Source organism: Gopherus evgoodei, chromosome 2 (assembly GCF_007399415.2).
Source record: "Gopherus evgoodei ecotype Sinaloan lineage chromosome 2, rGopEvg1_v1.p, whole genome shotgun sequence".
Classification (NCBI taxonomy): Eukaryota; Metazoa; Chordata; order Testudines; family Testudinidae; genus Gopherus; species Gopherus evgoodei.
This window is the reverse complement of record NC_044323.1, coordinates 242,377,292-242,401,006: the sequence shown is the minus strand read 5'-3', so window position 1 is coordinate 242,401,006 and position 23,715 is coordinate 242,377,292.

Below are 23,715 nucleotides of genomic sequence, written 5' to 3'. Positions count from 1 at the left end.
AGAAAGAAATCATCCATAAGTGCACGCACTACTGTTTCAATGATGTAGCCAGTTCTAAAGCCTGACTAAAAGGGTCTGCAATATTTGAGGAAATCGTGCTGCTGGCCTTCTCAACAGCCTTTCCTAGGGAAGGGAAATACTGTCTGAAACCAGGAAGTGTTGAGCAAGGTTATTGATGTCAAGTGATATTAAAAAATTTTGAGGAAAGGCGGACCACCACCTTTCAAGAAAGCTGTTATCTTGCATCCAGTTTAGATAATGTACTTGATCTGTCTTCTCTTCTTTGCCTGATACCAGCCACCATCTATAGCAAAAATACTCTGAGAGAACAAGACTTTGCCCTTTCACTAGTGTAACAAACAACTACAGTCCATATTTTCTGCTGCAATGCTTCCTGAATCTTCTCAGCATATACTACAAGTTAACATATAGGACTCAGTGATGTCACCTACATGTAAGCTCATTATTAGTTAACCCAATTAGATCATTACAACAGCGGGAACAAAACTTTCAGTAAGATAATGTTGACAATTCCACCCATGAAACATCTTTCTTCTTTTTGAGCCATTTGAAGTACAATCATGTTTTTTAGTCTAGTTTTCTATTTTAGGGAAGGTACTGTTATTAGACTTTTTAGATCCAAGGAGGTCAGTACTTGTTCTGGTCTTCTGATTTTGCTGAGGTTCCTTTTTTAGTCAATGCCAGTTCTTGGAAAGGAAGGATGCTTTCTTGTTAAGGAACCCAGGAGATCTGGATTCAGTTCCCAGTTCTGTCAAGACTTCTTTGTTAGCTTGAGCAAGTCAGTAAATGTATTTGTGCCTCTCTTTCCTATCTGTAAAATGGGGGTGTGACATTGTTGACATGAACTGTGACTGTATAGATTATGTTTGCAACCAAGGTCCTATAGTTGTACCAAACCTTGTACAAAGGAGGTGTCTGTCTATAGAATGGTTGTAATTTGCTTGCTATGATTATGCTGTCTGTATGTGTGTATCATTTTTGTATTTGATGTTATGAATATTGGCTAGGTACTTGTATCTCAATGTATTTGATTCTAAGTAGCCTCAGTGAAGCATTTCATCAGTTTCTTGAGAATGGGCACTTACTGAGAATAGTCCTATCAAAAAACACTTATCTGACAATGGACTTTAGGAGATGCCAAAGTTTTTCTGGAAATGTTCAAACTAACATGTAAACAATGGCGTCGGCCTGCAAAAAGCTGAATTGTTCATGGACATATGACTTGCCCAAACTCCATCTTGTTGCTGTGACTTTGCACAGAAGAACAAAGGGGTTTCCACCCACAAGAGAGAGAATATAAAAGGCCCTGAAAGCCCCTCCATTTTATCTTTAGCTGGCTCAAGAGATGGCCTCTCCACTCCAAAGAGATGCCTGAAAGAAACTAGAACAAAGGATTGTAACTACAGGGGTTTGAGTGATTGCTGGACCCAGGCCATAAGCCATAATGTTGGTCAGAAAAGGATTGGGCCCAGACTAGGAAGGAGTCTAGTCTGTGAAAGAAGATTATTGGAACATCTCTGAGGATGAGATTTACCTGTATTCAGTTTCCTATTGTATTAGGCTTAGACTTACATGTTCTGTTTTATTTTGCTTGGTAACTTACTTTGTTCTGTCTGCAGGGCCGGCTCCAGGCACCAGCTTATCAAGCAAGTACTTGGGGCGGCAATTCCAGAGAGGAGTGGCACTTTCAGGTATTCGGCGGAGGGTCCCTCACTCCCGCTCGGAGCGAAGGACTTCCCACTGAATTGCCGCAGATCACGATTGCGGCTTTTTTGGGGGTGCTGCTTGGGGTGGCAAAACCCCTGAAGCCAGCCTTGTCTGTCTGTTATTACTTGGAACCACTTAAATCCTACTTTTTCTATTTAATAAAATCACTTTCGCTTATTAATTAACCCAGAGTAAGTAATTAATACCTGAGGGAGCAAACAGCTCTGCATTTCTCTCTATCAGTGTTATAGAGGGTGGACAGTTTATGAGTTTACCCTGTATAAGCTTTATACAGAGTAAAACAGATTTATTCAGGGTTTAGGCTCCCAGAAAGACTGAATACTGGGTGCTGGGAAAGTCCCTGTTAACTAAGAAACCTCTGAGTCGAGTGGATCTCAGTTTCAGTGAACTGCAGAGACGTGTGGCCCAACCCTTGGGTCTATGCTGAAGCTGACTGAAGTGTCTAACTCAGCAAGACAGGAGTGGAGGAAAGCCTCTTCTGGCAGGGTTATTTTTTCCCTTCAGGGGTGTCCCAGCACATCTAGTGACAGTCTTGAGGGAGTTTCTGTGACCCAACCCATCACAGGGGGATGATAACATTTCCCTAGCTCACAGGAGTGTTGTAAGGATAAATCCATAAATACTTGGAAAGCACTCAGATACGACAGTGAAGGGCACCACACAAGTTCCTAGATATATATATGGATGTGATAGATTTCTGTATAGTTAAATTGTAGTCATCTGGTTTCCCAGACCTCCCTATCTTTGAAAATTTAGTTTGGTGTTGTGCCTTAGGGACTCACACTTTGTCATCTTCTAGAATAATGAAATTGTACAGAGGTCTGTGTTCGTATAGAATCTCCTCTCCCCTATTATTGTGTATAGAATACTGAGGAGTTGCTTGAAGCCTGCTAGATTAGGCTTGAAACTGTTCACATTTCTACTTGTTGACGGTCTTCCCAAAAACAAACAGATGAGGAAGGGGACTCCTGCTCCACTAATATATAGGAGAACAATCACAAGGCTCAGACTCACACTCAATAAACCCCTGCATTAGTTTTCTATTCCCATTTCAAGGCCTGAGGAGAAAAGAAGAGGTAGCATCACTTCTGATCTTTCCCAGCATTCTACACTCCCCTCTTAAAAACAGAACAAACTGTAGTATTGTATTTTTCACAATACAAGTGAATGAGCTCAGCAAACTGGATTCTCAAAAAAACCAAAACAAAACAAAAAAAACTTGCCACTTTAAGTCTGACACTGGAACTGGTAGCAAAAAGAGAACTCAAGGGACGGGGAGCTGAGTAGTTGTATGCTGCAGTTTAATAATATAGTTGTGTTTGAGAAGCCTCTGCCTGACTGCAATTCATTTTATAACATTATCTGGGGACATGGTGTCATGTCAGAAGTAAACTGAAATGGCAACTGCTGGTAATTTAAGAAATATTCCTCCAATAGACTTGAAGAAATAAATGTTGAAAACTGGACCAGAAGGAAAGGTGGTCATGTTGGCTTTTGTAGAACATAAAGCAAATAGATGATTGGCAAATCAAAAGGAACCACATTTACAAATCTGAAATGGGCAGAAAGGCATGCCTTGCATGGGAATCTAGTACACAAATCAGTCCAGCTGATCATATTTGAACTGTTTATGGCATTCAGTACTTTATGCAGAACACCTGACTCAAAGAAGAGTTTTACATGAGAGGAACTTGGGTCTTCTAGATTTAAAAGATAAACAGCTGTACTGAAACTCATAAGCTCATAAAACTATATATTTTCAGGTAGTGCAAGTTAAAGAATAGCATTTTAATTGAGTTAAATATCACATAAACATAAGACAAACTAATCTGACTCTTGATGGCAAAAGGAGACTAGCACAAATATATGAGACTTCCAGGGATCAGTGAAAACATAGAGTAATACCTGTTTGGAAACACACAAAGCACTGAATTGACAAGCAACTATAGTGGTGAGGCACAGAATACCAAACTGGACTTATTTATGCAGTGGGAGGCTGAACTAGAAGTTGCTTTATGGTTTTTTGGTTCTGTATTTTCACAGCACCTAGAACAATGGGATCTTGGTCCATTGGCCTTCCAGGCACTACCAAAATACAAATAATAAATAATTAGCTGGGGAAAAGATAGAAGTGATAGACAAAGTGTAAAAGCTAGAGATGGGAGATCAAAAGACAGATGCATGAGGCTGATAAAATGGAAGAAACCTATGAGCAAAACATTCCCTAAATGTGGGTAAAAAACACATGACAAATGAGATTTTTCTGCAGCAGGCAGGGCCAGAGACCACAATCCTCAACAGAAACACAGAAGGAGGGCCAAGTTAAGCAAAGATAACACTCTTTCAAGATTCAGGTTTATTTAGATGTGATTTTTCCAGTGCAAAGAAAATAACACCAACCAGTAAAGGCTTTAGCAACCTTAGCTTCATGGACTTAACACTCCAAAATGAACATGCTAAACACTAAAACAAACAACAAACAGTACAGCTCTCATATTGCTGAGCTCCGGATCCTGGCTTCTAGTCAACTTTTCACTGACTGTTTCTTCCTGTTTCAACAAGTGAGTGCAAGTGGGAAGAAGCTGGCCACCCAAGATGAAGAGTGAGTGGGAAAGGGAAGCAGACGTTTAGTGTGAAGAGAAGCAGGTGGAAGGAAAAGTCAGAATGAGTGGGGGGTGCAAGGGAGAGAAAGGGGGGATGGGCATTCATGGAATGGGAGATGGAGGAAAGGCAATTCTTGTGGGAGTGAGAAGGGGACTGGTCACTCAGCGGACAAAAAGAAAGAACTGGGGAGAGCAGACAGGAGCCAGAAATTTAGGAGATGGTAAGCAGGTGAAAGATATAACTGTAAAGGAGTAGGAAGGAATCTGGCATTTGTGGCGGGGGAAGAGTATGAAAAAGTAGTACAGAGAAAGGGAAGCACAGTGAAGCCAGATGAAGAGCAGTAGGTGGAAGTAACAGTGTGAGAGGGCACTCTCAGGTGTGTGGGTACAGCTGATCAGAAGAGACACTAGCATCTCTGAGAGAGGAAGGAAGCAACTCTGCAAAGGAAGCTGTCATAACATTTTTCCCAGATCTGGACGTTAGCGTCCAAAATATGGGTGTTAGCATGAAAACCTCCAAGCTTAGTTACCAGCTTGGACCTGATAACGCTGCCAACAGCCAGGAATCTATACAGTGCCTGGCGCACTGTGGTCTCCCCAAAACCCTTCCTGGGGGACCCCTAGACTCAGATTCCTTGAGTCTCACAACAAAGGGGAATAAACCATTTCCCTTCCCCGTCCTCCCCTCCAGGTGTTCCCTCCCTGGGTTCCTGGAGAGATATACAGAAGCAAGCTCCGTGAATCTAAACAGAGGGACGCCACCCTCCCTGTTTCCAGTCCTGGAAACACAAGTACTTCCCTCTTCACCCAGAGGGTATGCAAAGTCAGGCTTAGTAAATCTAACACAAAGAGATTTTCCCCCTGACTTCTTCCTCCCACCAATTCCCTGGTGAGCTGCAGACTCAATTCCCTGGAGTTCCCCACTAAAGAAAAACTCAAACAGGTCTTAAAAGAAAGCTTTATATAAAAAGAAAGAAAAAATACATAAAAATGGTCTCTCTGTATTAAGATGACAAATACAGGGTCATTTGCTTAAAAGAAATATGAATAAACAGCCTTATTCAAAAAGAATACAATTCAAAACACTCCAGCAACTACACACATGTAAATACAAAAGAAAACAATATAAACCTTATTGTCTTACTATCTTTGTACTTACAACTTGGAAACAGAAGATTAGAAAGCCAGGAGATAGAAAAATCACTCTCATAGCCGAGAGGGCACAGATACAAGACGAAGAACAAAGAACTCACACCCAAAACTTCCCTCCACCCAGATTTTAAAAAGTCTTGTTTCCTGATTGGTCCTCTGGTCAGGTGTTTCAGGTTACTCCTTTCCAGGTGTAAGAGACATTAACCCTTAGCTATCTGTTTATGACATGCCCCCCAAATTGCAGACAGTGGGGAAGCTCACTGGCGGCGATTTCCTCCTAGAACTTTAAAATAAACAGATTAATACAACACATGCACCTTTACATATACCACTAAGTATATAACTAACAGACTTGTACATTTTAAGAACACTTTTTAACTACTGGATTCTGGGAATCTTTCACGGGAGAGTGCATCAGCTACTTTGTTAGAAGCTCCTGAGATGTGCTGAATTTCAAAATCAAAATCTTGGAGAGCTAAACTCCAACGAAGAAGTTTCTTGTTGTTCCCCTTGGCAGTATGAAGCCACTTTAGTGCAGCATGGTCAGTTTGTAGCTGGAACCGCCGTCCCCAAACATATGGGCGTAGCTTTTTCAGGGCGTACACAATGGCGTAGCATTCCTTTTCACAGACTGACCAGTGACTTTCCCTCTCAGACAGTTTCTTGCTGAGAAACATGACAGGATGGAAGTTGTGATCCGTTGCTTCCTGCATGAGAACTGCTCCTATACCACACACAGATGCATCCATGGTTACTAGGAATGGCTTGTCAAAGTCCGGGGTCCTGAGCACAGGGTCAGACATGAGCATTGCCTTAAGTTGGGTAAAGGCCTTTTGACACTCATCAGTCCACTTAACTGCATGTGGCTGGGTCTTTTTGGTCAGGTTGGTCAGTGGGGCAGCGATTTGGCTGTAGTGTGGTACAAATCGCCTGTAGTACCCGGCCAAGCCTAAGAAGGATTGAACCTGTTTCTTTGACTTTGGGACAGGCCACTTTTGGATAGCGTCCACCTTGGCCTGTTGGGGGTTTATGGTTCCTCGACCAAAATGGTGTCCCAGGTAAGTCACTCTGTTTTGGCCTATTTGACACTTTTTGGCCGTAACAGTTAGTCCGGCCTGCCTGAGGCACTCAAAGACCTTTTCCAGGTGTTCTAGGTGTTCGGGCCAGGAGTCAGAAAAAATGGCCACATCATCGAGGTAGGCAACTGCATATTCTCCCAGTCCTGCTAGTAGACCATCTACCAGCCTCTGGAAGGTGATGGGTGCATTTATAAGCCCAAAAGGAAGGACATTGAATTCATACCCAAAACTTCCCTCCACCCAGATTTGAAAAAGTCTTGTTTCCTGATTGGTCCTCTGGTCAGGTGTTTCAGGTTACTCCTTTCCAGGTGTAAGAGACATTAACCCTTAGCTATCTGTTTATGATAGAAGCCTAACTTGCACTGTTCAGAGAAGGCTTCCTGGGAAGCTCCTTTTTCTCTAGACTAAAGAGTATCACTAGATTTGGGGGAATTTCATTTTATATATTATATTATATATAAAAAATGATCAAGATTAATAGTGCGATAAAAAAAAATCACAATTAATCACACTGTTAATAGAATACAATTTATTTAATTTTTTGGATGTTTATTACATTTTCAAACATATTGATTTCAATTACAACACAGAATACTCAGTGTACAGTGCTCACTTTATTTTTGATTACAAGTATTTACACTGTAAAAAACAAAAGAATAGAATTTTTCAATTCACCTAATACAAGTACTGTAGTGCAATCTCTTTATCATGATAGTTGAACTTACAAATGTAGAATTACGTACAAAAAAATTGCATTAAAAATAATGTGAAATGTTAGAGCCTGCAAGGCCACTCAGTCCTACTTCTTGTTCAACCAATCACTCAGACAAACAAGTTTGTTTACATTTGCAGGAGATAATGCTGTCTGCTTCTTGTTTACAGTGTCACTTGAATGTGAGAACAGACATTCTCCTAGCACTGTTGTAGCCAGTGTCACAAGATATTTACGTCCCAGATGTGCTAAAGAGTCATATATCCCTTCATGCTTCAATCACCATTCCAGGGAACATTCGTCCATGCTGATAACTGGTTCTGCTCAATAACGATCCAAAACAGTGCAGACAGACGCATGTTCATTTTCATTATCTGAGTCAGATGCCACCAGCAGAAGGTTGATTTTCTTTTTTGGTAGTTCAGCTCATTGGAGTGTTGCTCTTTTAAAACTTCTGAAAGCATGATCTACACCTTGTCCCTCTCAGATTTTGGAAGGCACTTCAGATTCTTAAACCTTGGGGCGAGTGCTGTAGCTATCTTTAGAAATCTCACATTGCTATCTTCTTTGCGTTTTGTCAAATCTGCAGTGAAAGTGCTCTTAAAACAAATAACATGTGCTGGGTCATCATCTGAGCCTTCTAAAACTGAAATATATGGCAAAATGCAGGTAAAACAGAGCAGGGGACATACAATTCTCCCTCAAGGAGTTCAGTCACAAATTAAATTAACATAGTTTTTATTAAACAATTGTCATCAGCATGGAAGCATGTCCTCTGAAATGGTGGCCGAAGCATGAAGGGGCACATGAATGTTTAGCATATCTGGCACATAAATACCTTGCAATGCCAGTTACAAAAGTGCCATGCAAATATCTGTTCTCACTTTCTCCTGTAAACGTAAACAAACTTGTTTGTCTTAGAGATTGGCTGCAAAAAAAGTAGGACTGAAAGGACTTGTAGGCTCTGAAGTTTTACTTGGTTTTTGAGTGCAGTTATGTAACAAAAAATAATCTATATTGGAAATTGCACTTTCACAACAAAAGGATTGCACTACAGTACTTGTATGAGGTGAATTGAACAATACAATTTATTTATCACTTTTACAGTGCAAATATTTGTAATAAAAAATAATATACACTTTGATTTCAATTACAACACAGAATACAATATATGTGGAATGTAGAAAAACATCCAACATTTTTAATAAATTTCAATTGGTGTTCTATTGTTTAATAGTGTGATTAAAACTGCAATTAATCCCAATTAACTTTTTTTAGTTAATCACATGAGCTAACTGCGATTAATCGACAGCCTTAATATATATAAATATATAATTTCAACAGATAATATTGATGCCTATTTTGAAGACTTTTTATCAATTTAAATATTCATAACTGTGCAAAGTTATGGGGTTTAAGGTTTATTCTATTTTTATCTATTTAAATTTCAGTGGTGGAATCAGACAGTAGGGCAGTCAGAAAATAATTACAGTAAACATTGCAATTAAGAAAGTTAAAGCTTTATAACTCTTAAAACACAAATTGTCAACATCACATGTCAAAAATATACAAAGTAAATATCTTTAAATCAAATACTAATAAGCTCTCAAGCAGCATTTTTCTTGCTCTGTAAGTTTTTATTATTATTGATGGACATTTTTTTCATTGATTTGTGTATGTACAGTGAAACTGAGGATTACCTACATTTATTGATAAAAATCTATTCCTTCCAAACCTATTTATCCCCTAAAAGAAGCTTGTTTGTGACTAGTCAGGATACCCCTTCCAGGCAGAGAGAGAAGCAGACATATTAGATAGGCAGAGCATTCTCACAGTAAAGTTAGTACTAAGGATATATATTTTTATTTTACTTCTTAAATATTATCGCTTGTTACTATTCTATTTCTTATCTATTATAATCATCTTTGAAAATGCAAAGGCTATGTTTACACATACTTTGAGTTTACATTATTATTTAAACACTTCACTATAATTTTGTCTTTTTAAGCTAAATAAGCAATTTTTTTACTGACGATAACTGATTTCTGGATTCAAAACAATGAAGGGTATAGATTAGTTTTATTTTAGTCATGGTGAAAAATCTGCAAAGGTTTCCATTATAAAAACTGATTTTAGAGGTTTAGTCTCTGTCATTTAAAATTGCATCATGATAAAATTTGACCTACAAGTCATCAGCACAGATTTATCTTATTATTAATTCTTAAATATTATTAATCTTTTTATAAAGGCAAAAAATATCATAGCAGTGCTGTTTTCTCATTATTTAATAGCCTTAGGTACTTCAAAACACATCTGATATTTGTCAAATTATTTTTTGCAGCGTTAAATGTTTAGTGTAAACATCTTTTGGTATTCTGAAACACAATTATATCAAAAACTTGGTTGGTTGTACCACCAGTGTCACACAGATTATATGCTTGGACTTCAGGGAGGGGAGTGAGATGGCTGCCGTACAATGGCCATTGCTGGCTAATACCCAGTGCAGCAATGCTTACTGATGGACATGAACCTTCAGTCTTCTAAGGGAAGAGGACTAATAAGGAAATAGTGTGTATTCAGAATGAGAAACACCATTTGGACCATTCTTAAAATATAAAAAGTTATCATATGCTACAGGCTTGACTCAAAATGACCAAAACAACGACATTCACAAAACAAAGACATTCACAATAAAGACATTCACAATTAAGTGAACTCAGCATTTGCCTACTATTGCCAAACTGGAGTAATAAAAATGAGATGAAATTTAATAGGGCAAAGTGTAAGGTCATGTACCGAGGGACTAACAACAACATTTTTTCCTATAAGATGGGGCCTTTATCAGTTGGAAGTGACAGTCGAGGAGAGAGATGTAGGTGTAGTGGTTGATCCTAGGATGACTATGAGCCGCCAATGTGATACAATGTGGAAAAGGGTTAGTGTAGCCCTAGGATGCATCAGACAAGATTAGAGACAGTAACATGTTAGTACCATCAGACAAGGCATTGGTGAGACCTTATCTGAAAATACGTGTGCAGGTCTGATCTCCCATGTATAAGAAAGATGAATTGAAATGGGATCAGGCAAATAGAAGAACTACTAGGATGATCCAAAGAATGAAAAACCTACCTTATCAGAAAAGGCTCAAAGAGCTTGGCGTGTTTAGCATAACCAAATGAAGGCTGAGGGGAGAGTTGAGTGTTCTCTATAAATGCAGCAGAGGGATAAATACCAAGAAGAAAGTGGAGTTATTTAAGTTAAGTGCCAATGTGGACACAAGAACTAATGGATATAAACTGGCCAGCAACAAGGTTAGGCTTGAAATTAGATGAAGGTTTCTAACCAACAGGGGAGTGAAGTTCTGAAACAGCCTTCCAAGGGGGTCAGTGTGGGCAAACTGTTTTCAAGACTGAGTGTGATAGGTTTATAGAGGGGATGGTATGATGAAATGGCATACAATGGCATGTAGCCGGTCTGTGATTGTTAGTGGCAAATATCTCCAATGGCCAATGATGGGACACTAGATGTGGAGGGCTCTGAGTTACTACAGAGAATTCTCTCTCACATGGTGGGTCTTGCACACATGCTCTGGGTCTAAATGTTTGCAATATTTGGATCGGGAAGGAATTTCCCCTGGGTCAGATTGGCGGAGACCCTGGGGGGTTTTCACCTTTCTCTGCAGCATGGGGCATGGGTCACTTGCAGGATTAAACTAGTGTAAATAGTGGATTCTCTGTAACTTTAAGTCTTTAAATCATGATTTGAGGACTTCAGAACTCAACCTGAAGTTAGGGCCTATTACAGGAATGGTTGGGTAAGGTTCTGTGGCCTGTAATGTGCAGGAGGTCACATAAGACTATCATGATGGTCTCTCCTGACCTTAAAGTCTATGAGCCTATGAATACTAAGACATGTGTGTGTTAAGATGTGTCCATCTCTGTATATTTGAGTTAATGATACCTTACACTTATTCAGCAATAAGTCTCAGTTAAACTTTTAGAAGTTGAATTTATTAATCATTTCTCACCAATATCAGTGTACATAGCACTGTATTTCTGTAGTTCAGTGGCAAATAGGTTCTTTCACTAAAAGTTTTACAAAAAGTCACAAGGGGGAAAGAACAGAGCAAAACAAGTTGGGGAACAAAGGGGGAATAGCCATTAGAGCTTAAACATTGCAGACAGTGAGGCTTACTTAGTACTTTCTTGAAGTTGGAGATGAAAATGACAAGTTCAATGTTAGTGGGAGATTATTATATACCAGTTATGTATTCTCTGCCTCCCCAAACAAGTAAACACTTAACATATCTACTAATGGCCTAATCTCATTCCAGGATTTACAAGATAAAAAGATGCATAAAAATAGGGATAACACAGATACACAATACTTCTACTGAGTAAACTGGTTCTGCAAGTGAGGAAACCCCTGTGCTTACTAACAAATCCATCTTTGTTCTTGTGCACCAAAGAGCTGTGAAACATGTAATAAGAGTCCCCTCTGCTGTTACCACCCTGTACCCAGGTCATATCACTATCATTTGGCTGCAGGCTGCATAATGTACAAAAGCCAGGATCAACCAACTGGTATGTGATTTTGCAGCCCTATTCTTTTACAGTTGGGTGCAACTCACTTGAATGTTGATTTTTTTCTCTCACAGGATAGCAGATGTGTGTCATGCTTTTAGGCACAGGTTGCAGGGGCATCTCCAGTTTCCAATGAACAAGAGATTAACTCCAGCTTCCCTTTCCTTTCTATTCATACAGATGGTTCATGGGTAGAGCTGCTAGAGGAATAGAAGTAGGAGAATTCCAGTAGAAAGGCAGGGCTCTCTATATAGGCTCTGTGGGCTGGGTTAATCCTCAGTGTGGACAACTGTTTGTTCATTACAATTTCTGCTTATGTTACCTTGCTTTAATCTGTGTTTATACTGTCTCCTGCTGAACAGATGTTCCTACTTGTTGCTGTGTTTTGCTTCTGTTCCATCACCCCACCAGCTTACATGCATTTCAGCAGCTAATTAAATTAAATTTTCACAAAGAGTCCTACTGAGCAAGATCCCATCAAATTTATTTAGTAATATCTATGCGTACAGCCATAGAAACCAGGTGTTATTTACAATTTCAAAATATTAATTGGATAAGCAATCCACAAATGATATTTTGTTAGCTAAAATGATAACAGCTGTCACAAGGAACATATTGGCAGTCAAGCTGTGAAATAAACAAAAAAAAATTCTAAAAGCTAAATCAGAGAATTATGCCTTTCATTATCCTCTGAAAGCCACCAAACCCAAGCACTGGTGAACTTCCAAAGAGAGCAAGTTCCAAAAACTAGGCTTTATTCTGAGAAATCCTTGATTGTAGTCCTGTACTCTCAGAAAAGCAGATTAAAAATGATTCAAGGTTTAAAGAATATCGCCAATATCTTGAGTTGCATCCAGATGCAAAAAGGAAGTGAGTGAAGAATTTCCGTGCAGTCCTCTCAGGAAACAGGCTGCCTATCATTTTTGGTGTAGTGTGACTATACACTGTTAAAAGAAGAGGCAGACTTCATCTTCACATATTCCTCTTTGGCCAAAAAAATCACTTCCATCATATGTACTTGGAGTAACTGCCCATTCAGTTTCACCCAGATGTTTAAACTTGGATAGGTAAGTAATTGGATTGTAGAATGAGAAAGATTAAAAAAGCATGGAATAGTCTCAATGCACCAATATAGTCGACATGATCTCGCTGTCTCCTCTAGTGGTTTTAAGTACACTGTACATTGATGCAGAGTCTTATCATAAAGACCCTTGCAGTTGTTCTTCTACTATGACTGTCTGACACATGGACATATTTCCCCACACTTGGCTCCACAGTCTGACAGGCTGATATCTGAATCATACCCAAGTTGGATCCAAATACTGTTTTCTCATTCCAGACTTCAAGGTGAGAAGAGCTTCTCTGTTTCTTGCTTCAGTGTTGTCGGGTGGTAACCTAGTCTCCATCTTTGTTCCTAGGCTTTCATGGTCTGGAGTCTTCAATAATCAAAAGGAGCCTGGGAGTATTCTCTAAACTGAGATGTAAAATTATCTCAGCATGTTGGCTATGTTCCAGAAGGAAAGGGTTACTTTTCTGAGAGTTCACTTTATCACCAGCTTTACTGTGTTTATTTTCTCTGGGAGAAGTTTTAACATTCTCTCCAAGAAAGATATTACAATTTCAAAAACTCTCATTCTTGGATGAACTGCAGGTGTCAACTGTGTGCTATAGCACAAGCCTTCCCCACCTCATGCATTAATGAGCATTTGTTCTGTGACTTTAGTATTATGGCTTCTGGCCTCATTACTATGCCCCCATTACTGTGCTGAAAGATGCTATCATTAGTTTCATCAACAGTCAGAGGGTAGGCCATTAGATAAGACTGTGAACTACCACAGACTGTCCTCTTTAAGAAACTATATGAATTTCTGGTGTTCTGAGTAGATGGGCACCACTCTTGCTAACCAAACAAATCTCTGTCCCTCAAGAGATTAATTCCCTCCATCATGAAATGCTTATATGTAAACTGAGGCTATATGTAGGTTATCACCAGATGATAACCTCCATCCTCCCTGTGGACCATAATACATTGCTCAGGAACATCTGTCTTAATAAGATGACTTGTGTTTTTTGAAAAAAAAATTCCCTCCAGAGGTTCTCTCCTTTTATGATAAGATTTTCCAATTTGGAAGCCTGGTTAGGTAGCGGTGGTTGCATTGACTGGTGCCAATAAATTCTTAGTAGAATTCTTGAATTGGTTGTAGGATCCATTGGTCTTGGCATGAACTTTTTGTCCAACTAGATCCCTACCTACTGTTTTTTCCTCGACACCCTCTTATATAAATGTATATATGGGTCAAATTCTAGAAGGAAAGCCAATGTGCTAGGCAATGGGTGTTCTGCCCTTTCTTTTCTCCTAATCTTTTATCTCTGGATTCTGGTAGTCATGTCTCCCTCTATGTTAGGAATGCAGTCAGTGGTTTGTGGGATCTGGATTGAACAGGCAAGCCCTGTTTCATCCTAGTATGATTTTGTGTCACACTGGGATTTATGAGGAACCTCTGGATTTTCCAGAAATTCTTCTCCATCTCTTTTCAATCATTTAACTAGGAATGCTCTGAGCCTGTGGAGTCGCCTTCTTCATCTGACTGTGCCCCAATCTCTAAAGAACATTCATCACTGCTCCCTTCAATGCTATCTGTAGTTTAGGAAGATGACCAGGGGTGTTTTCTGAGGAAAGCTACTAGAGGTAAAGCTGGGAATGCATCACCTCTTCCAAAACTGCTCAGCCATTTTAGAGATTAAGAGGGGTTACAACTGTCCATCTTCCTCTCTGTTTTTCCAGTGGCAACTCTCAGACTGATGGTAGACTGTCGTCATAGGAAGCACACTCCTACTAAGTCATGAGGAAGAGTGAACCCTTTATGTTGCTGATGTTCCACAGCAATAGAATTTGAATAGTATGTAATAGTAAGCCTCCAATCCATACATAAAGTGGGAGAACAGACACATGGCATATATGTCGTACTGTTAGATACTCATTGCAAGGTCTAGACAAAATGAGGGAGTGCTGAGAATAAAACACTAATTTGTCTCAGAACTTCTTTCTTTTGCAAATTTAAAATCAAATTGTTGTAGTCCAGTCTCACCCAATTTGGGGTTCATTCTCACTCAGTTAGCTTTAATGCATCAAAAGAGAGTATAATATACTCCAATGTTATTTTAATGGCTAGTTATATTCATTATGTTAAAAGCTACTGTTTAAAAGTACCTCTGCTTTTTATTCCCTATATTTTGAAAGGTACATTTTCTGCAGATTCAACATTAGCAGTTTGTATCAAATTAAAATTGTTTATGTGCTGTATGTGAGCTTTCAAGCACTGCTTTAAATGCATAGAGTTCTCCACAAAAATGAGATTAGCAGTTTCAGCACTGCAATGTAGCAATATTATAAAATTATTACAGAAATCAATAATGCTTTCATTTCCAGAATTAATCTGATGGTAAAATCTTATTTATAAAGTTATTAAACAAATGCATTATTCACATTTTGTAATGATTTTCTAGAAAAAGGACTTTTTTAATTATCATATAGAAGTGATGTAATAAATGAGTGTAATTTTTATTAACAGAAGTTAATTTACATAAAACAAATGCTCATTGAATTATTGAGTATGATAATATCAACATGCCTAGTCCTGTTTGTCATATTTTGTGCCTTTTGGCGACATCAGAATTATAACAGCCTGATTTATGCACTAAATTTAATGCATAATATGACAACATACCGATAGGTATGCCTTATAATGTATAATTTAAATATGATTGCTATATATTTCACCCATATTTTTGTGGCTTTATAATGATTTCTCATGCATCCAGAAATCTCAATTGTAATGCAGGTTGCCAGATATGAATGTCTGTTTGAATTAATGAATATTTTCATAAAAATACTCTGACTATGAATGTTTTAAAAACCTTGTCATAACATTCACCAAACTTACATATGACAGCTAGCATGTGTTACTGCATTTCATCTTAAATATTTGATGACTGCCTCTTTAAATCCAAGATTCATAACCCAAAGGGTTTCATTTTCTTACAGCATATGTAATTCAAGAGACATTTATTAGTATAGTCCTCGTTTTATGCATCAACAACATATTTTTCAGAAAAGCATTAGCTGGAACTCCCCAGTTTTTCAGACTCTTTTATCCAAAGGTTTTAATTGTATGTTTTCTTTGACAATATTTGTATATAAGCCATTTTCAGTGCTCCCTATGTCCTCACCTCTACCCCCACTGGAACTAAAAGAGGAATTAGGCAATTTACAATAAAGGAGAGTCAGAAAATATGAGAAGCAACAACAACTAGAATCTCCTACACACTAGATTAAAATTCTGTAAACCTTTCCTGGTGTTTTTTTAACCTTTGAACACACCCTAGGAAACAGTGAAGTACACAATTATAATTCATATGAATCTTCTAAACACAGATGTTCATCTAATGCTGTTAAAATGATTACGGATGCATAAAATGAAGATTTTGTATTCGTTATCATTCACATTTTAAAAATCCAGCACAAATGATGAAATATAATGATAAAATGTTTAGTATTATTTAAGAAGAAAACCAATAAACGGTTGTTGGAGCAATATTTTACTAATGTTAGAACTGAAGGTTGTCCACTGTCAGGTCACTCTCACTTGACCTTGTATGCACAGAAAGGTAGTTCACCATGGTAACCTTGATCTTGTGGCTTTCCATACAGTAAATCATTTCAGCCCTCTTCATGTAATTCTTTTATTGGCTGTGCAATTGAAATGTCATGCTTCACGAATAGAGAAGCTAGTAATTTCTTATGGGTGATTAAACCACCTTTGTAATGTATGAGCATAGATGGAACTGTATGTAATAGTCTTAAAATGTTCAGAGACAAGTTTATGGGAAAATACAGATTTTTTTTCGCAGGTACCTCCTCAAAAATATCAAATCTTGTTCTTTTTCAAGTCCACTTCATCAGTAACAATCAAAATGATCTGGCTACTTGGAGCAAATAAATATGTAACATTGTTTTTTTTTTAATTAATAGCTAACTTTCGATCCTACTGAAAAATCCTGAGAGTCAGGCAAATTTTAAAAGGTCAGTTTAGGCCCAAAGCAGGAATTGACATTCTTACTTTATTATATTAATATCTAAAGGTAAGATTTTGCAGAAAATAATCAGAAAGTGTATTTGGGGAAAAATGGGAGATCAACCAATTGTTTTTGCTGTTACCTCATTTTAGTATTCAAATTCAATAATAAAAATGCTATAGAGTTGAATGAGTCTATGCTATGAAACTATGGGAGAAGATTATTGAAAAGCATCTGTATGAAAGCTGAAACTTGGAAGGTTTAGTATGGATTTATGGCAGGAAAGAGTACATTCAATGCCATATTTGCTCTACAAATCCTCATGAGGAAGTTTAGAGAAAAGAGACAGCAGCTGGGCATGGTCTTCATGGACTTGGAGAAGGCATAGAATCATGTACCAAGAGAATCAGTTTTACGGAAGGTGTGACAGAAGGATATGCCCATCTTATGTAGGATATGTATGATCTGACTGCTGTAGTCAGAACCAAAACAGGGCAACAGCAGAGAATTGCCAGTAAATGCTGGCCTGCACCAAGGGGCAGCATGGAGCCCTATTTTGTTTGCAGTAGTAGTTGATGTGATGTGAGACTATTTGAAGGGAACTGCTTTAGAATATGCTGTTTGCGGCTGACATGTGTGTAAGACAAACTCCTCAAACCAACCTTTAATAGTGGCAACACAGTTCTGAACAGGAGGGGCTTAGAGTGCCATTGGTAAGACTAAGGCTATGATAACTGAGGTAGGAGGCCCCACCATAAAGGATGTTACAGACAGACAGCTTAGAAGAGTGAAAGAACTTAAATACCTAGCATCAGTGGTTGCTGACAATGGTGCCCTCTTGAGTGACGCCTGACATCATAGCAAAGCTGTTCGGTGCAAATGGTGGGAGCTGACCCCAGTTCTCTGTGATAAAATCATGCCAATAAAGTTAAAAGTTAGAGTATATAATACTGTAATTTGGTACATCTTAATGTATGGGATAGAGACTTGGCCAGTCATAAGAAAAGAAAGCAGTATGCTTTCCATCATGGAAATGAAGCTGCTGAGATGGTCAAATAGCTGGACACTCTGTGACAGAAACAAAATGAGGTTGTAAGGGGCCTAATCCGGGTTAACCCAATTGAAGACAGGATGAGGGAAGCTGGCTACGTTAGCTTGGACATGTCCAGTGAAGACCTGAGACTATACTGGTAGGAAGGTCCTTGCTGTGATTGTGGATGGAAGATGACCAAGATATCAATGGATCTTAGAGAGACCAATTTGCCTGACAGCCAGGTGTACATGAGTTTTGGAAGAAGGCTATAAAATTCAATAACCCCAAAAGGGAAGTGGCAAGAAAGAAGAGTTGAATAAGTTTGCTTGATGTTGCTTCAGAGAATTAGTCCTAAAAGTTCAATTTGTAATCTCCTTTCAGTAAACCAAACAGTCTTTTTATTTATGTAAGAAAGGACAAATAGAGGAATTTGTGATTTACTGTGTTTTCCTTTATAGGACTTGTTAGTAAATAACAGGTGAGTTTTCTTGTGTGTTTGTAATATAAAACATTTGATTTAAATGTCCACTTCAGATTCAGTCTGAAGTACTTTTTTTTTTGCGTTATCTGCATATCTCTCTCTTGCTCTCTCAGATCAATATATGCATGAGTTTGAATGATAGATAGTGTGCCGAAGTTCCTCCTTTACCTTGGTGGGTCCTGCGCTTATTGGCAGATTTGCTCACCTCAGTGATCTTCCCCACAGTCTGGATCAACTCCTCCTGTGTCTGATCAGGAGTTAGGAGGTTTGGGGAGAACCCGGGCCCGCCCTCTACTCTGGGTTCCAGCCCAGGGCCCTGTGGATTGCAGCTGTCTATAGTGCCTCTTGTAACAGCTGCATGACAGCTACAACTCCCTGGGCTACTTCCCCATGGCCTCTTCCAACACCTTCTGTATCCTCACCACAGGACCTTCCTCGTGGTGTCTGATAACGCTTGTATTGAGTCCTCCAGCAGCACACCTTCTCACTCTCAGCTTCTTGTGCCTCTTGCTTCCAGCTCCTCACACGCACTTCCTCTCCTCTGGCTCCTCCTCGCCCAACTGGAGTGAGCTCATTTTTAAACCCAGGTGCCCTGATTAGCCTGCCTTGATTGGTTGCAGGTGATCTAATCAGCCTGCCTGTCTTAATTGGTTCTAGCAGGTTCCTGATTACTCTAGTGCAGCCCCTGCTCTGGTCACTCAGGGAACAGAAAACTACTCATCCAGTATATTTGTTCTCTATCAGACTCCTGTACCCCACTGGTCTGGGTCTGTCACAATAGTCAGATATATGTGTGTGCGTGTGTGTGTGTGCATGTACATATGAATATATCTTTCAAAATATTTACAAGGGGGTATTTATACCACTGGTTTCATATAGCTCCTTCTAAAAATGTACTGTATACTAGAACTAGATCTTTTGAGTTTTTTCAGATATTAACAAATATTTATCATGAACTTTATTTATTATGGGGGGAGGGATAGCTCAGTGGTTTCAGCATTGGCCTGCTAAACCCAGGGTTGTGAATTCAATCCTTGAGGGGGCCACTTAGGGATCTGGGGCAAAATCAGTACTTGGTCCTGTTAGTAAAGGCAGGGGGGCTGGAGTCAATGACCTTTCAGGGTCCTTTCCAGTTCTACAAGATAGGTGTATATCTCCATATATTATAACTTAATTTTTGTTTCAGTTTTCCCAAGATTTTGCCATTTTCCTACACATAAGGAAAAATAAAATGTTTCCAAAATTGTAATTAAACCACAGCCATAAAAATACAGCCATAAAAATAAAACAAATTTGACAGACTCCACCAGGTCCTTAACTTCTAATTAGTAAACGAAGTATGAGGGGAGGGGGATGGAGAACAAAAAAAAAAAAAAAAAAAGAGGCTGTTGAAAGACTTAGAAGAAGATAGAAAATCCCCTTTTGGTGTTTTTACAAGTCTGTCCCTGATTATCCCCAGAGCACAGATCTCTTGTGAGATGGCCTACTGGGAACAATATAAAAATGGTAAAGGTAGCCTGACACCTCATTCAAGGCAGTATGACCGACCTAGTGGATGGTAGTCATATGTATGAACCTGGCAAAAGGTTAAAGTCCTGAATTTTTCATTTTGCCTTCTCTACCCAACATACTCAATGCCTTTTTTCTGGTGAAGGTACTGCTGTAAAGAGAGATGTCCACATGCAGAGATAGGAACAATATCACCTATCCAACATCGCTATGCATTAATTTTATGGAATAATGCAGGAGCCCACTGATCTGGCAGAGAATCTAGTATCCATGGATCCTTCAGTGGAGTAGCAGGTACAAGGAGCTCTTATTCAACACCTGTGTACCTCTTTGTTCTTGATTGACTTGCAGTATTAAATCCAAGTGAGAATTATCCTTGTGAAGGGTAGCAGTAGAAGAAATTTCTCCTTCAAGAGTCTTCATGAGGGATGCCACAGCTGTGTCAACTTTTAAGCACTGACCAAGGTACTATTTTCTTTTGGAAAGAGAGAAAATGTTGATACACATTTGCTGAGGCCTTTTGTCCTAGGCTAGCTCTCTCTCACTCTGACTAATTAATCTTTTCAAAGGATGAATGCAGGATAAGGGTTGTCTCCTCATCTGATTTAGCCAAAAAATATTTTAATTGACTTCCATTTGCATTCTACTTGTCCCTCTTCTGCTCCATTGTCGAGTGCTGGTGAAGTCCTAGAATGGCAGGGATGAGTTTCAGCATTAATTGGAATATTTCAGCTTGGAATAAATGATAGTGATGAGGAAGTATTGTAGAGGGAGTGGTTGAGATCCTTCCTTTTCCCATTAGTTGGGGGACTGGGGTCACTCTGTGTTTGTTCACCCACAAAGCCTTCTGTTTCCATGATAGTCCTTAGACAGAATAAGCAAACTGCCTCTTAGACTATGTGATCTTTGCTATCTTTATTTAAGAGGAAGTGCAGTTATGTCATAGATCTGCTGTTAGCTATTATTTGTACAGTGTAGAGAAAAATTTCCCTGTTATTGACAGTGAGAGTTTCTAATCTCAGTTACATTGATGTCAATCCAGAGTAACTCCGTGACTTTGAATGACGTTGTGCCAGATTTGTATCAGTGTAACTGGGACCAGAATATGATACAGAAAGTGCATGCTTTTTCCTTAGGATGTTGACATTGCTATAGGTAAGGTAATTAGACATTTTTGTGTGGTATACATGGAGAGCAGTCTTTGATACCCTACAGTAAATCATTGCAGGAAACACTGCACTGGTTGTATGAATGATATGGAATGAAATACTAAAACAAGTGGGGATTCCATGATTTTTTAATATCTGAGAAACCAAGATGCTTGGATATTGTGACCTACTTGAAACTGGCAGATTAGTGCATATGCTTTAATTCATAATGAAATATTCTTGCTATAATAAATAGGAAAGTGGCTGCCATTTCGTGCACTGCAGATAGTGTAAAATTACAGGGTGCCCACTTATAGTAAACACAAGCCACTGCTCTTTCAAGGACACGAGTATAAGAAAGATAAAACAGTTACTAACCTTTCTGTAGCTGTTGTTCTTTGAGAGGTGTTGCACATGTCCATTCCAATGTAGGTTTGTGCTTGCCCTGAGCACAACTGCTGGAATTTTTTCCCCTGGGGTATCCGTTGGATCGGCTCTAGTACCCTCTGGCCCCAAGCACTCATAGCACCAGTATAAAGGACGCTGCCAGCCCATCCCCCCTCAGTTTCTTCTTACCGACTCCTATAAGGGGATGGAGGGTGGGTTTTGGAATGGACAAGTGCAACACATCCCAAAAAACAACAGTTACAGAAAGATTAGTAACCATTTTTCTTCTTTGAATGTTTGCGTATGTCCATATCAATGTAAGTGGCTCACAAGCAGTTGTACAGTAGGTGGGCTCAGTGTCCAAGGACAGGCTGACTGCAAGACTGCGCAGCTGAAGTTGGCACTATCTCTTGCCTGCTGAGTGATGGAATAGTGTGCCAATGACCAGCTTGCTGCTCTACAGATGTCCTGAATAGAGACTTGCACTAGGAAAGCAGCTAAGGATGCCTGCAATCTTGTGGAATGAGCAGTCAGCGCCCATCCATGCTGCTGACACTTGTTAAAAAAAATGCATTAATTAAATTTGTGACTCAACTCCTTGGGAGAGAATTGTATGTCTCCTGCTCTATTTTACCTGCATTTTGCCATATATTTCAGTTTTAGAAGGCTCAGATGATGACCTAGAACATATTGTTGATTCTAAGAACACTTTCACTGCAGATTTGACAAAACACAAAGAAGGTACCAATGTGAGATTTCTAAAGATAGCTACAGCAGTCAACCCAAGGTTTACGAATCTGAAGTGCCTTCCAAATCTGAGAGGCATGAGGTGTGGAGCATGCTTAAAAGAGTAACACTCCAATGTGGAAACCACAGAACCCGAGCCACCAAAAAAGAAAATCAACCTTATGCTGGTGGCATCTGACTCAGATGATGAAAATGAACATGCATCGATCTGCAATGCTTTGGATCATTATCGAGTAGAACCCATCATCAGCATGGACACATGTCCTTTGGAACGGTGGTTGAAGCATGAAGGGACATATGAATCTTTAGCACATAAATATCTTGCAATGTTGGCTAAACCAGTGCCATGCGAATGCCTGTTCTCACTTTCAGGTGACACTGTAAACAAGAAGCAGATAGCATTATTTCCCATAAATGTAAACAAACTTGTTTGTCTGCAGATTGGCTGAAGAAGAGTGCAGTTATTTAACAAAAAAAAAATCTACATTTGTAAGTTGCACTACAGTATCTGTATGAAGTGAATTGAAAAATATGTTTTCTTTTGTTTTTTACAACGCAAATATTTGTAATAAAAATAAAGTGAATACTGTATACTTTGTATTCTGTTATAATTTAAATAAATATATTTGAAAATGTAGAAAACATCAAAAATATTTAGATAAATGGTATTCTATTATTGTTTAGTGTGATTAATCGCATGATTAATCATGATTTTTTTTTAATAGTTTGACAGCCCAGATTTTTACACATGCTTAACTTTAAGCAGTACTCCCATTGAGTATATTGGCCCATCAGCTGAGGATTCTGACTTATCCCTTTTTATTTATCAGAGGGGTAGCCGTGTTAGTCTGGATCTGTAAAAGCAGCAAAGAATCCTGTGGCACCTTATAGACTAACAGATGTTTTGGAGCATGAGCTTTCATGGGTTAATACCCACTTCATCAGATGCAAGATGCATCTGACGAAGTGGGTATTCAATGACGAAAACTCATGCTCCAAAACGTCTGTTAGTCTATAAGGTGCCACAGGATTCTTTGCCCCTTTTTGTTTGTCTGTAAAGTGCCATATTAAACCTTTCCACTATCCCACACCTCGATGGAAGAGGCTCTGTACATTTTCATAGAGTCCGTATAACATTTTGGCTTGCAGTTCCTGACTTCAATTCCCAAGGTCTGATTATATTTTGTTTCCTGAGGAGAATTTTTATTTCTTTTATGGCAGGATAGAAATGCAAAAGACAACTAAAAGTCCTGGAAATTACACTTTTAGGACTTGTATAAGAAAATACCTTACTTTTCTCTCTGTTGAAATGTTGTCTAATGTCATGTAGTCAGAGCTAGACTTCCAAGGGAACTTGACATCCATATGGGATGCGAGAAGTTTGGCCAATTACTCTAGAAAAAGTAGGATGCCTGTCTACCACAAATTGATTAGTTAACCTAGAAAATCAAAAGGC